The sequence below is a fragment of the Odocoileus virginianus genome, chromosome 1 (genome assembly GCF_023699985.2).
Source record: "Odocoileus virginianus isolate 20LAN1187 ecotype Illinois chromosome 1, Ovbor_1.2, whole genome shotgun sequence".
In the NCBI taxonomy this organism is placed as follows: Eukaryota; Metazoa; Chordata; class Mammalia; order Artiodactyla; family Cervidae; genus Odocoileus; species Odocoileus virginianus.
This window is the reverse complement of record NC_069674.1, coordinates 59,915,109-59,927,704: the sequence shown is the minus strand read 5'-3', so window position 1 is coordinate 59,927,704 and position 12,596 is coordinate 59,915,109. Positions and strand designations below refer to the sequence as shown.

At 41.8% G+C, this 12,596-nt stretch overlaps 1 protein-coding gene across 1 annotated transcript in view; it reads right to left on the bottom strand.

Moving 5' to 3' along the window:
• The window catches only part of IFRD1 (interferon related developmental regulator 1), a 52,348-nt gene that overhangs the window by 38,954 nt on the left and 798 nt on the right, over nt 1-12,596 (bottom strand). The gene's annotated exons all lie outside the window — the stretch shown is intronic.

The following is a 12,596-nucleotide window of genomic DNA, read 5'->3' as shown; positions in this document are numbered from 1 at the left end:
TAGCCCTTAGTGGTAAAAAGTGCATTTTCTGGAGTCAGACCATTAGGATTTGAACCCTGGCTCCACCACTTACCTGAGACAAGTTACCAAATTTCTGTGCTTCAGTTTCATCTTCTATAAAATAGCACCAAGCCTTAGTGTTTTGGGGCTTATTGGGAAAATTAAATCAGACAATACATTTTAGCACTCAGTACAAGCCTGGAACATAGTGAGTGAAAATGAAAGTCACTCAGTCATGTGTGACTCTTTGCGAGCCCATGGACTATACAGCCCATGGAATTCTCCAGGCCAGAATAATAGAGTGGGTAGCCTTTCCCTTCACCAGGGTATCTTCACAACCCAGGGATCGAACCCAGGTCTCTCACTGCAGGCAGATTCTTTACCAGCTGAGCCATAAGGGAAGCCCCAGTAAATATAATAATAATAATAAAAATAATAATAATCATTTCAGAAAATCCATGACTTCCATTGCACTAACTTGCTTATAGTTTTCTTTAATATATTTTGAGTTTCTTGCATCTAATTCATCCTTGTAGCTCAGCACCTGGTACTGGTCTGAAAAGTAGTGGACATGCCATAAATACTTTTTGATTGATCGACCATGTTACTGCCTGGCTTGTCACCCTTCACTGGCTCCTGACTGCCTGTAGTATAAAATCGATACTCTTTAGAACAGTTTCCAAAACCTCTGAAATCTGCCTCCTACCCATGTATTCTGTCTCATCTTCTACACTCCAGCTAAACAAGATCACTCACAGTTCCCCCAAATACACTTTTCTGTCAACCATGAATGTCTTCCCAATCCCTTTCCCCAAACCCAGTGAACTTTTGATATTCAAGACCATAGTCTACTATCTTTTCTTTAAAGTCTTTCCTGACCTTCTTACAGATAGCCAGCACATCTGAAAACACAGGCAAATACATAATAAATGGTCTGTTTATATTATGTTATAGAACCTTGTGCACCAGGACCAGAAAGGAGCAGTGACCCCACAAGAGACTGTCCTAGGCTTGCCCGTGAGTGTCTGGGAGTCTCTGGCAGAGGCGTGGGTCAGTGGTGGCCTGCTGCAGGGTTGGGGGCACTGAGTGTAGCAATACATTCATGGGATCTTTTGAGGGAGGTCAGCATTATCTTCATTATCTTTATCCACCAGTTTGGCCCCAGGTAAATAGCAGGGAGGGAAACAGCTCCATCCATCAACAGAAAATTGGATTAAAGATTTAATGAGCATGGCCCAGCCCATCAGAACAAGACCCAGTTTCCACCTCAGTCTGTCCCATCAGGAAGCTTCCATAAGCCTCTGATCCTTCTCCATCAGGGGATAGACAGATTCAAAACCGTAATCACAGGAAACTAACTAATCTAATCACATGGACCACAGCCTTGTCTAACTCAATGAAATTATGAGCCATGCCGTGTAGGGCCACCCAAGATGGCTGGGTCATGGTGGAGAGTTTTGACAAAATGTGGTCCACTGGAGAAGGGAATGGCAAACCACTTCAGTATTCTTGCCTCGAGAACCCCATGAACAGTACGAAAAGGCAGAAAGATAGGACACTGAAAGATGAACCCCCCAGGTTGGTAGGTGCCCAATATGCTACTGGAGATCAGTGGAGAAACAACTCCAGAAAGAATGAAGAGATAGAGCCAAAGCAAAAATAACATCCAGTTATGGATGTGACTGGTGATGGAAGTATAAGGTCCGAAGATATAAAGAGCAATATTGCATAGGAAACTGGAATGTTAGGTCCATGAATGAAGGCAAATTGGAAGTGGTCAAACAGGAGATGGCAAGAATGAACATCGACATTTTAGGAATCAGAGAACTAAAATGGGCTGGAATGGGTGAATTTAACTCAGATGAACCACTACACCTACTACTATGGGCAGAAATCCCTTAGAAGAAATGGAGTAGCCATCATAGTCAACAAAAGAGTCCAAAATGCAGTACTTGGATCCAATCTCAAAAATGACAGAATGATCTCTGTTCATTTCCAAGGCAAACCATTCAATATCACAGTAATCCAAGTCTATGCCCCAACCAGTAATGCTGAAGAAGCTGAAGTTGAAAGGTTCTATGAAGTCCTACAAGACCTTCTAGAACTAACACCCCATAAAAGATGTCCTTTTCGTAATAGGGGACTGGAATGCAAAAGTACAAAGTCAAGAAACACCTGGAGTAACGGGCAAATTTAGCCTTGGAGTACAGAATGAAGCAGGGCAAAGGCTAAGAGAGTTTTGCCAAGAGGACCACTGGTCATAGCAAACACCCTCTTCCAACAACACAAGAGAAAACTCTACAAATGGACATCACCAGATGGTCAACACCGAATTCAGACTGATTATATTCTTTGCAGCCAAAGATGGAGAAGCTCTATACAGTCAGCAAAAACAAGACCAGGAGCTGACTGTGGCTCAGGTCATGAACTTCTTATTGCCAAATTCAGACTTAAATTGAAGAAAGTAGGGAAAGCCATGGGAGAAGGCAATGGCAACCCACTCCAGTACTCTTACCTGGGAAAATCCCATGGACGGAGGAACCTAGTAGGCTGCAGTCCATGGGGTTGAGAAGAGTCGGACACGACTGAGCGACTTCACTTTCACTTTTCACTTTCATGCACTGGAGAAGGAAATGGCAACCTACTCCAGTGTTCTTGCCTGGAGAATCCCAGGGATGGAGGAGCCTGGTGGGCTGCCATCTATGGGGTTGCACAGAGTCGGACACGCCTGAAGCGACTTAGCAGCAGCAGCAGCAGCAGCAGGGAAAACCACTAGACCATTCAGGTATGACCTAAATCAAATCCCCTACAATTACAGAGTGGAAGTGAGAAAGAGATTTAAGGGACTAGATCTGATAGACAGAATGCCTGATGAACTATGGACAGAGGTTCATGACACTTTATAGGGGTCAGGGAGCAAGACCAGTCCCAAGAAAAAGAAATGCAACAAAAGCAAAATGGTTGTCTGAGGAGGCCTTACAAATAGCTGTGAAAAGAAGAGAAGCAAAAAGCAAAGGAGAAAAGGAAAGATATACCCATTTGAATGCAGAGTTCCAAAGAATAGCAAGGAGAGACAAGAAAGCCTTCCTCAGTGATCAGTACAAAGAAATAGAGGAAAACAACAGAATGGGAAAGACTAGAGGTCTCTTCAAGAAAATTAGAGATACCAAAGGAAAATTTCATGCAAAGATGTGCTCAATAAAGGAGATAAATGGTATGGACCTAACAGAAGCAGAAGATATTAAGAAGAGGTGGCAAGAATACACAGAAGAACCATACAAAAAAGATCTTGATGACCCAGATAATCACGATGGTGTGATCACTCACCTAGAGCTGGACATCCTGGAATATGAAGTCAAGTGGGCCTTTTTATGAATAAAGCTAGTGGAGGTGATGGAATTCCAGTTGAGCTATTTCAAATTCTAAAAGATGATGCTGTGAAAATGCTGCCCTCAATATGCCAGCAAATTTGGAAAACTCAGCAGTGGCCACAGGACTGGAAAAGTTCAGTTTTCATTCCAATCCCAAAGAAGGGCAATGCCAAAGATTGCTCAAACTACCACATAATTGCACTCATCTGACACACTAGTAAAGTAATGCTCAAAATTCTCCAAGCCAGGCTTTAACAGTGTGTGAACCGTGAACTTTCAGATGTTCTAGCTGGTTTTAGAAAAGGAAGAGGAACCAGAGATCAAATTGCCAACATCCTCTGAATCATCGAAAAAGCAAGAGAGTTCCAGAAAAACATCTAGTTCTGCTTTATTAACTATGCCAAAGCCTTTGACTGTGTGGATCACAATAAACTGTGGAAAATTCTGAAATAGATGGGAATACCAGACCACCTGACCTGCCTCTTGAGAAATCTGTATGCAGGTCAGGAAGCAACAGTTAGAGCTGGACATAGAATAACAGACAGGTTCCAAATAGGAAAAGGAGTACATCAAGGCTGTATATTGTCACCGTACTTATTTAACTTATATGCAGAGTACTTAATGAGAAATGCTGGGCTGGATGAAGCACAAGCTGGAATCAAGATTGCCAGGAGAAATATCAATAACCTCAGATATGCAGATGACACCACCCTTATGGCAGAAAGTGAAGAAGAACTAAAGAGCCTCTTGATGAAAGTGAAAGAAGAATGAAAAAATTGGATGAGATGGTTGGATGGCATCACCGACTCAATGGTCATGAGTTTGAGTAAACTCCAGTAGTTGGTGATGGACAGGGAGGCCTGGCGTGCTGCAGTCCATGGGGTTGCAAAAGTCAGACCCGACTGAGCAACTGAACTGAACTGAACTTATACTATATTACCATTCAGGATGAAATAATGTATCTTCACTTCCAGACTTCATGGCCACCCTGTGGCTAAAGCTGATCCTTCCCTTCTTCATGCCCTCATATCAACGTCTTCTGTAAGCCTCTTCTGTAAGCATGGATGACCTAGGACTCAGCACACAGAGGCTCTTATTCATCTTTGTATCCCAACCACCCAATTCTGTGACTGACATAGATGACACATATCACTGAATACTTTTTGAATGAGTAAAATTTCAACATTTTTGGATCCTCGATGTATAAGGTAAGGACAATAGCCACCCTCTGAATCATTGATAGTGAATATCTCCAACATAAAAATCCCCTCCTGCAATCATGTTATCCCTGCTGTTCCAGGCAGGGAAGCAAAATGCTTGCCATGTGCCCTACTGATCTCATGCTGCATTTCCTGCACTTAGCAGTCATGTCTTCTTTGAACAAATATTCCCATTTTTGACAAAGGGAAAATTTAAGAAAATGGGTCTACTTTAATCAGTCATCATTATTTGATAACTTCAAAAAGAAAAATATTGATAGACAGTAAAATAAATAAAGGGATTCCCAAAAGGCTTGGTGTTAAAGAAATCACCTGCCCAATGCAGGAGATTGATCCCTGGCTTGGGAAGATCCCCTGGAGAAGGGGATGGCAACCCCTTGCCATCCAGTATTCTTGCCTGGGAAATCGCATGGACCGAGGAATCTGGTGTGCTACATACAGTCCATGGGGTCACAAAGAGTTGGACACAACAGACCACACAAGCACAAAATAAATAAAGCATTTCAAAATCAATGGCACATTTAAATATGAATGTTCATATTAATAAAAGCCAATTGAAACTTTATAAAGAGCTAGTTTCTAAACTGGGCTTCTTTGCTAGCTCAGTGGTAAAGAATCTGCCTGCCAATGCAGGAGATGCAGGTTTGGTCCCTGGGTTGGGAAGATCCCCTAAAGGAAGGCATGCAACCCACTTCAGTATTCTTGCCTGAAGAATCCCATGGACAGAGGAGCCTGGCAGGCTATGATCCATAGGGTCTTAAAGAGTTGGATACAACTGAAGTGACTTAGCATACACTCACCCCTCCCACCCACAGCAGATTTCACCTGGCTTATGATAAAAATCCCAAGTCAATCTCTTTGCAGCAAACTCTTCAATGAAATAGTTCTTAAAAATGACATTTGGGAGACTCAGAGAAGCATCGAGAACTGGAAGGAGACCATGGCAGGAAGAGGCCAAGGTACAAGGCAGGAAATATTCCTACCTACTCAATGGGAATGCATGATATCCAGGAGGTCCATGAAGAAAAGTCCCAGAGAAGCTAATTTGTACTACTCTAATCTAAACAAACTTTGGCATGAAAATATAGTGGACCATATTAATGTTCTAAATTAGCAGAGCACAGCAGACTGGGACAAATATGAGGTCAGCTTTCTTAACTTTTTGAGCCACAAACCACTTTAGCAGTCTGAGAAACCATGGACTCTTCTTACATTTATGCTTTTAAAAGTATAAAATAAAATTTATAGCATTACAAAACAAAACAAACTTTTATTAAAAAAAAAAAAATGACATTTGGCCAGGAAAATAAACACTTAACATGACAGTTTCATGACATAGTCTGTGATGTGGAAGACAGCCTCTGGCTAGTGATGATAACCACACTGCCAGATGGATGTTCTACAGTCTCACACTGACTGGTCTAATGAGGGAGCCATTTAGAGGAACTCTCTGCTTCAATAATGACTCATTGTCCTGGGAAACTTCCCTTTCTATGAGAATGAGCCCTGGAGTAGCTTGTAATTTCATGATCACTGACAATTCTGAAACTTTCAGAGACGCTTTGGATTTGTGGATCTGATTTTCAGGGAGTGCTGGAGTAGGGAGGTAATACCACTATCACTCACTGAAATCTAAAGTAAAATTATTGTCATCCAATAAATTCAAATTACTCTGTTTACCATTAATCCAACCTATAAAAGGCACCTTGCAAAGTGAGCCACAATAAGTATGTATTCATGGCACAATAGCACCCAAATCTAGGCACTTTCTCAAAGGAAGTTGTTAAATGAGAAGAGTGATTCAAAAAGAATTAAACACTTCCAAAATGGATGACTCAGTAACCAGTAAATATACATACTGTGGTGACTTCTTGAGTGTTTAGCCATAGGGAAAGTATTAGGTTTCAACTACATGTTTATATTTGCTATAAACAAATACCATAAACACATTATATTGTCAATTCTTTTTTAATCATTCTGTACTATAATATGGGTATGCTAATCTGTGGTCCGAAATAGGATTTAGATGGTCTGTGAACTCTCTGAAATTACATGCAAAAATATTGTGTAGTTGAGAATTAAAGTTGTTTCATTTTATCCCACATTACAATTTGGTTTTATGTAATAACATGGAATCAATAAAATTTTTCATTAACAGATTTTACAATGTTGTTGGTTATTACTTAATTACTAAGTTAATCTTTAATTTAGAATGCAATAAACTCCTATGGTATTTTAAAGTCTACAGTAGAAAGATAAAAAAACCATCATATTAAGCACCTTCAACCCTGGGTGCTATAGTACCATTATTATTGCTCTTGCTGTGGGACCCAGCGTCACTGCAAACCCATAAACAATCTTTTATTACTCGTACAAAATTTTAAAAGGCACCAAGATGTCCTTCCTTTTGGGAGGGAGGCAGTCTTGTGCTGGGGAGCATTGTTGGGCATAGGAAATGCAGACTAGATTTCAGTACCCTCTTTACCCATCTGGGTACTTCTGTGTAGTATACAAATCATACAACTGTACACAGCCCTGCTGGGACCCCAGTGAATGTGAAAATATGTTATGACCCTTCTCTACTTTCTCTACTTAAAATATCTGAACACAGACCAAGACATACTCTTACTAAAAAAATAAACAAAACTAATCAATTTTAAGATCCACATTATTTTAGCAATTTAACATCTCTGAAAATGAATTGTTTCTTACAGTACTATACCCAATCAGCCGCTCGATAAATTTTATATAATGAATACACTCACTAGGCAAAAAAGAGAAGTAAAATAATTCTAGCTCCTATTTATTATGTTTTTACTTAGAATAATATATTATTTCCTGCTTGAAATATGATACCCTGTAAATTATAGAGTGTTTTCCTTGTCCTCTGTTTTCAAATACTCCTTAGACTAAAATAATCCCTGCTCAATCCCACAGCACTTTGTTTATACTCTTCTTGTGGCCTTATTCCATTCTGCTTTGTGTTGTAATGTCTGCTGGTCTGCAAACTCCTGCTGGGCAGGGTCTGTGAACCTCTGCCTCTCTGCAGCAGAGAGGGCAAATAGAAGCAGTGTGGCCCTGGGAACCGACTGCCTGCAAGATCGTGAGTAAGTTATTCAGCCTCTCCAAGTCCTATTTCCTCACCTGTGAAGTGGAGACAATGACACTGAACATATGAGATTGGTCTGAAGGCTTGAAAACAAATGAAGCTGTGAATGACTGGCACCGACCATCACTGTTTTTTGGAGGCAGCATGAGTTTTGGGACTGGACAGATTCAAATCCCAGCTTGTCACTCAGGGTGTCCCCTGACTACAAGTCACTTCTCTAAGTTTCAGTTTCTAAGCATTGTGAATGTTAGATTTTTTTTTTCCCCCTGTCTCATTGACTGATGTCTTTACCTTCTAACGCAGAACCTAGCAGTTGCTGAATGGACCAACGAATGAATGAAAAAATGAAGGTAATTCCTTACAACACTATTGTAAAAATTACAAAGAATGTATATATAAAGTGCTAGTCATGGTTACAGTGCCTGGTAAATAGGCCACAATAACTGACTTCTGATTCTCAAAACAAATGGATATGAAAAATTGGACTAAAAATGCTCTGAGCAGGCTTTCCAGGTAGCTCAGTGGTAAAGAATCTGCCTGCCAACCCAGGAGACACCAGTTTGATCCCTGATCCAGGAAGATTCCACATGCCTCGGAGCAGCTAAGCCTGCGTGCCACAACTGTGGTGCCTGTCCTCCTGAGCCCAGGAACCATAGTACTGAAACCCCCAGGCTCTAAAGCACATGTTCCACAACAAGATAAGTCACAGCAATGAGTAGCCCCGCTTGTCACAACTAGAGAAAAGCCCGCGCACCAACGACGACCCAGAACAGCCAAAAATAAATAAATAAAATCATTTTTTAAAATGCTACGAGCAAAAAACAATGCTATGAACACCCACACCCATGTATTTATCATGTAGTTACAGGAAGAGGCAATAAGAGCATGTGGCTGTATGACAGGCCAATGACTAATACCTTCTACTATTAAACTAATCTCCAAAGCAACACTGATACTGGCAGCAAGAATCATGTGTTTAATAACTTTGTGGAGCACTGAGGATGTGGAAAACACCAAAATGGATAAAATATTTAGGAACAAATGCATCTATGTCAGCGAGAGAACATGGCCATGCTTGATTTCCAAGAATCTGAGATCATAGATGATGGGAATTTCCATGTCAAAAGGAAGTTCCAGGGGATTCCCTGGCAGTCCAGTGGTTGAGACTCCGCACTTCCACTGCAGAGGGCACAAGTTCAATCACTGGTTGGTGATATAAGATCCCACATGCTGTGCAGCGCAGGTTTCCTACCACTCCCGCCCCACCCGCCACCCGTCCTAAAAAAGAGAGATTCCAATAAGAGCATAATGAACAGAATCAGTCTTTTTTTCCAAATATTACTTTCATAACTGTGACCTTTCTGCTCCTACCTATTAATATTTTAGCAAAAGGAGGTAGCCTCAATGACTTGTCACAAATACAGATAGTATAGAAACATGAAGTATGGATGTCAGGACAAGGGCGTTTTCTACTGCCCTGGATACTACACTCCCATTAGTGGAAGATGAGGAATGGGTGGAGGACGGATAAATCAAAGCTGGGAGTCTAAAGATAAATGATTACACGTCATCTGTAACTTGGCTCCCAAGGTGATCTCACCTAAACATTCCAAATCAACACACATCATCCTTGTTCTCCAAGGTAGGAAAGCAGACTCCATAAGCCATATCAGAGTACTACTGATGAAAGAGGGAAAAGTCCAAGGCTGTTATGCTGAGTGATCAATCTGAATTTCCCATATCTATATATTGAGAGTTTTAATTCAAAATACAAAGTAGGACATAGAGTTAAAACGTTTTATGTCTTCATATAATCATTTCTAGGCAAAAGGGTCTAAGCAGTAACCTTGAGGCCTAGACTTGAGCTTCCGCGACTCCCTGTGTGCTTTTTAAGTCTTTGATGGGGGAGCAGGTTTCTGGCCACTGCAGGGAACACAGGGAGAAGCAGCAACACTGCTTGGAAGATACTGAGCAGAAAACTTCCTAGGTTCCTAGGACCGAGGATGCAGGAAGGAAAGAAGGGAGGGCAGAGAGAAGGTGGGAGGAAGAGAAGAAAGAACGACAAAAGAAAGAAACGAACCTAACAAGTTCCATCCATCTCAAGGAGTAACGATGTAAAACACTGAGTTGAAGGGGCTCTGAGAAATAGCCCTTCCACGCATCCTGGCCTCTGGGTGATGGGCGGGGAGCGGGGCTGGGGTTGGGCGGGGCGGCGGTGTCTATCAATTAGCTGAGAAACGTGGTGCTGACCTGTATGAAACAGGATGCTGGGAGAACCCTTGATTTCAGACATGGGGCATCCGGCTTCCAGTGCCCAGAGCCACTTCTGGGGGTACCAAGCTGCAAACAGATGAGACTTTGACCTGAGTCTTTGACACTCTCCTTGCTCCCTTTATATAAAATACCTTCTAGTTTTCTCCTGTCATTTGGGCAGTCCCCATTGGAAGAGACAGGAAGTGGAATGAAAGGCAGCTAGGAGTGAGTGGGTGTGTGGAAGGGAGGTGGGAAATGGCCCCATTCCTGGACATGGGTTCAGCAGGGTTTAGTCTGGGCAAGCCAGAGGTCAGAGACCTTGCTAGTCTTCCAAGGCCAATAAGGTCAGAGCTCATGCCACGTTTAACAAAAAGGAAGCTTATCTTTTACCAGATTCTTCTTCCAGCTACCTCTAAGAATCCTTGAGGACTAGTTGCCTGCTCCCAACCTCTGCACCGGCCACTGTCTGTTCTCAGGGAGCAGCAGGAAGCCAGGCTCAGCTCTCAGCAGGTCATCTCTCCCGTCTCATAACTACCTTCCTAGGCTGCTACCAGACTTCATTTCCTGCTTAATTTACTCCAACCATCCATGCACAAAGCCTCAAAGATAAGAAGGCTAGGGCTATAGAAGAGAATCACAATATAACAAACAATATTTTCCCAAAAAAGAATTGGGCTGCCAAGTCGGGCAGCCCTAGGTCGCATCCATTCTATGTCACTTAGAATCAGAATCTTTTGTTTTCTTTGGTTCAAAATTCCTATTGTGGAATTACGATGGACAGACCCAAATCTCTCTGTCTAAGAGAAGGCCCTTGACCTCTGCAGGTGCTGTCAGCTGTATCACACCTTCAATTTGTATCTGCCAACATGTAACAGAGAGAGAGAGAAGTAGTGTGAGGATGCTGAGAAGGAGGGGATGAGAAAAATTCAGTATGTAACATCAGCACTGGGCTTCCAAGCTCAGAACTGTCTCCTAATATTAACATTCTAGCTTTATTTTATTTATGGAACAACATTTCTCCATAATAAGTTATCTCCTTACAAGAAAAACTGAAGGACTATCAGTGGGGATTTGAACCAAGCTGCAATTTTTGTAACATGAGGCCATAGAGTATGTTCTTTTAAGGAAGATGCTAGGCCTGCCTTATCTCTGAAGAAAAAAAAAAAAAAACACAATGAGACTGCCCTGTGTACTGAGATTGCTAAGATAATAAATCGATATTATAAGGCCCATTTTAATGTGTCTGAGTGAGAATCTGTTGAAACAGAAGGGACATTATGGGGAAAAGTCTTAGGGAGTGAAATTAGATTTTTCATACCTGGAGTAGAAGCTGCTCAGATAGCAGAAAAATCCTGCAAAGCCATTCATCGGGTGGCAATGCAGCAAAAAAACACAACTCTTCTTTCAGGGGAGAGGATGGTCCAGGACAGCTCAGCTCTGTGACTGCAGTTGACAGGATGTCAAGTTCCAGATATTAGAACTACTGAATAACTAACATTCAAGGCCTTATAGCCCAGAATGAACATTCTAAAGTACAAATTGTCTTTGACTTAATATTATAAAAAATCAGCATTTTAAAGTGTCATCACATGTTGGCTGTATACCAGGGCCATAATATACAGCGATGTCTGCTTACACCAGAGGCTTTCTGTGGGTATGAGACATTCCCAACACCAGTCACCACTGAAGAGCCAAGTCAGATTACACACATATTTAAGGTAGAGAAGCTACAACTGGTATAAACATAAAGCAAGAAGATTGCTAGGAAATAAAGTTCAACAGAATACAGTTGGCCCTTGAACAATGGGACTGAACTGTGTGGGTCTACTGATACAGGATAGTTTTCAGTAGTAAACACTAGAGTACCACACTGTCAGTGGTTGGTTGAATATGCAGATGCTGAGAAGCTGAGGACAGGGAGAACTGACCGTAAGTTATATATGGATTAACCCCCATGTTGTTCAAGGGCCAACTGTAATTGCAACTAAAGCAGCTCTACGGTAGGTAGGTCATAAAGGGCCAAAGCACCTTTGGCAGACAGGGATGTTTGAAACTATAAACATGTGGAGAGCATTTCAGAGAGAGGAGGCAAAGGGTAGCCTCAAGATAAAAAGTGTCAAGTTGGCAAAAGGCTGTTGACAAGATGACAAAAGCTTTTGAGGAGAAGAATGATACGATGTCAATGGTTTCCTTAGGGTGATAACTTAGAAAGAACTTCAGAGTGAAACCAGGTTTCGTTTTTGTTTGTTTTGTTTTTCTTGAAAGAGGAATACCTGTGCTCATAAAAATGCTGGAGAAGAATTAAAACTAGTGATTTAAGCTTTGGTAAATCAAGACTCTGTTCCTGAAAATGAAGGAAGGGGGAGAGGACAGTACAGAGGCCTTGATATTGAAGTGGAGAGGAGGTGGGTCGGGGAGGTGACACTTCCCACCAGCTCTCCAATGTGTCCTGCCCTAAAGCCCCAAGATCCAAAGTTACTCATCCCTAATCCTACCCCACCACACCTCCCCTTAACATGCTCCCTGCAACCCATTCCTCCCCATTTCCTACTCTGCTAAGGGAATGGATCAGCAAAGGCTTTCAGGGACATTCAGCCTCCTGTTCTTGTCTTTCATTCATTTAGTTATACATTCTTAATTCCA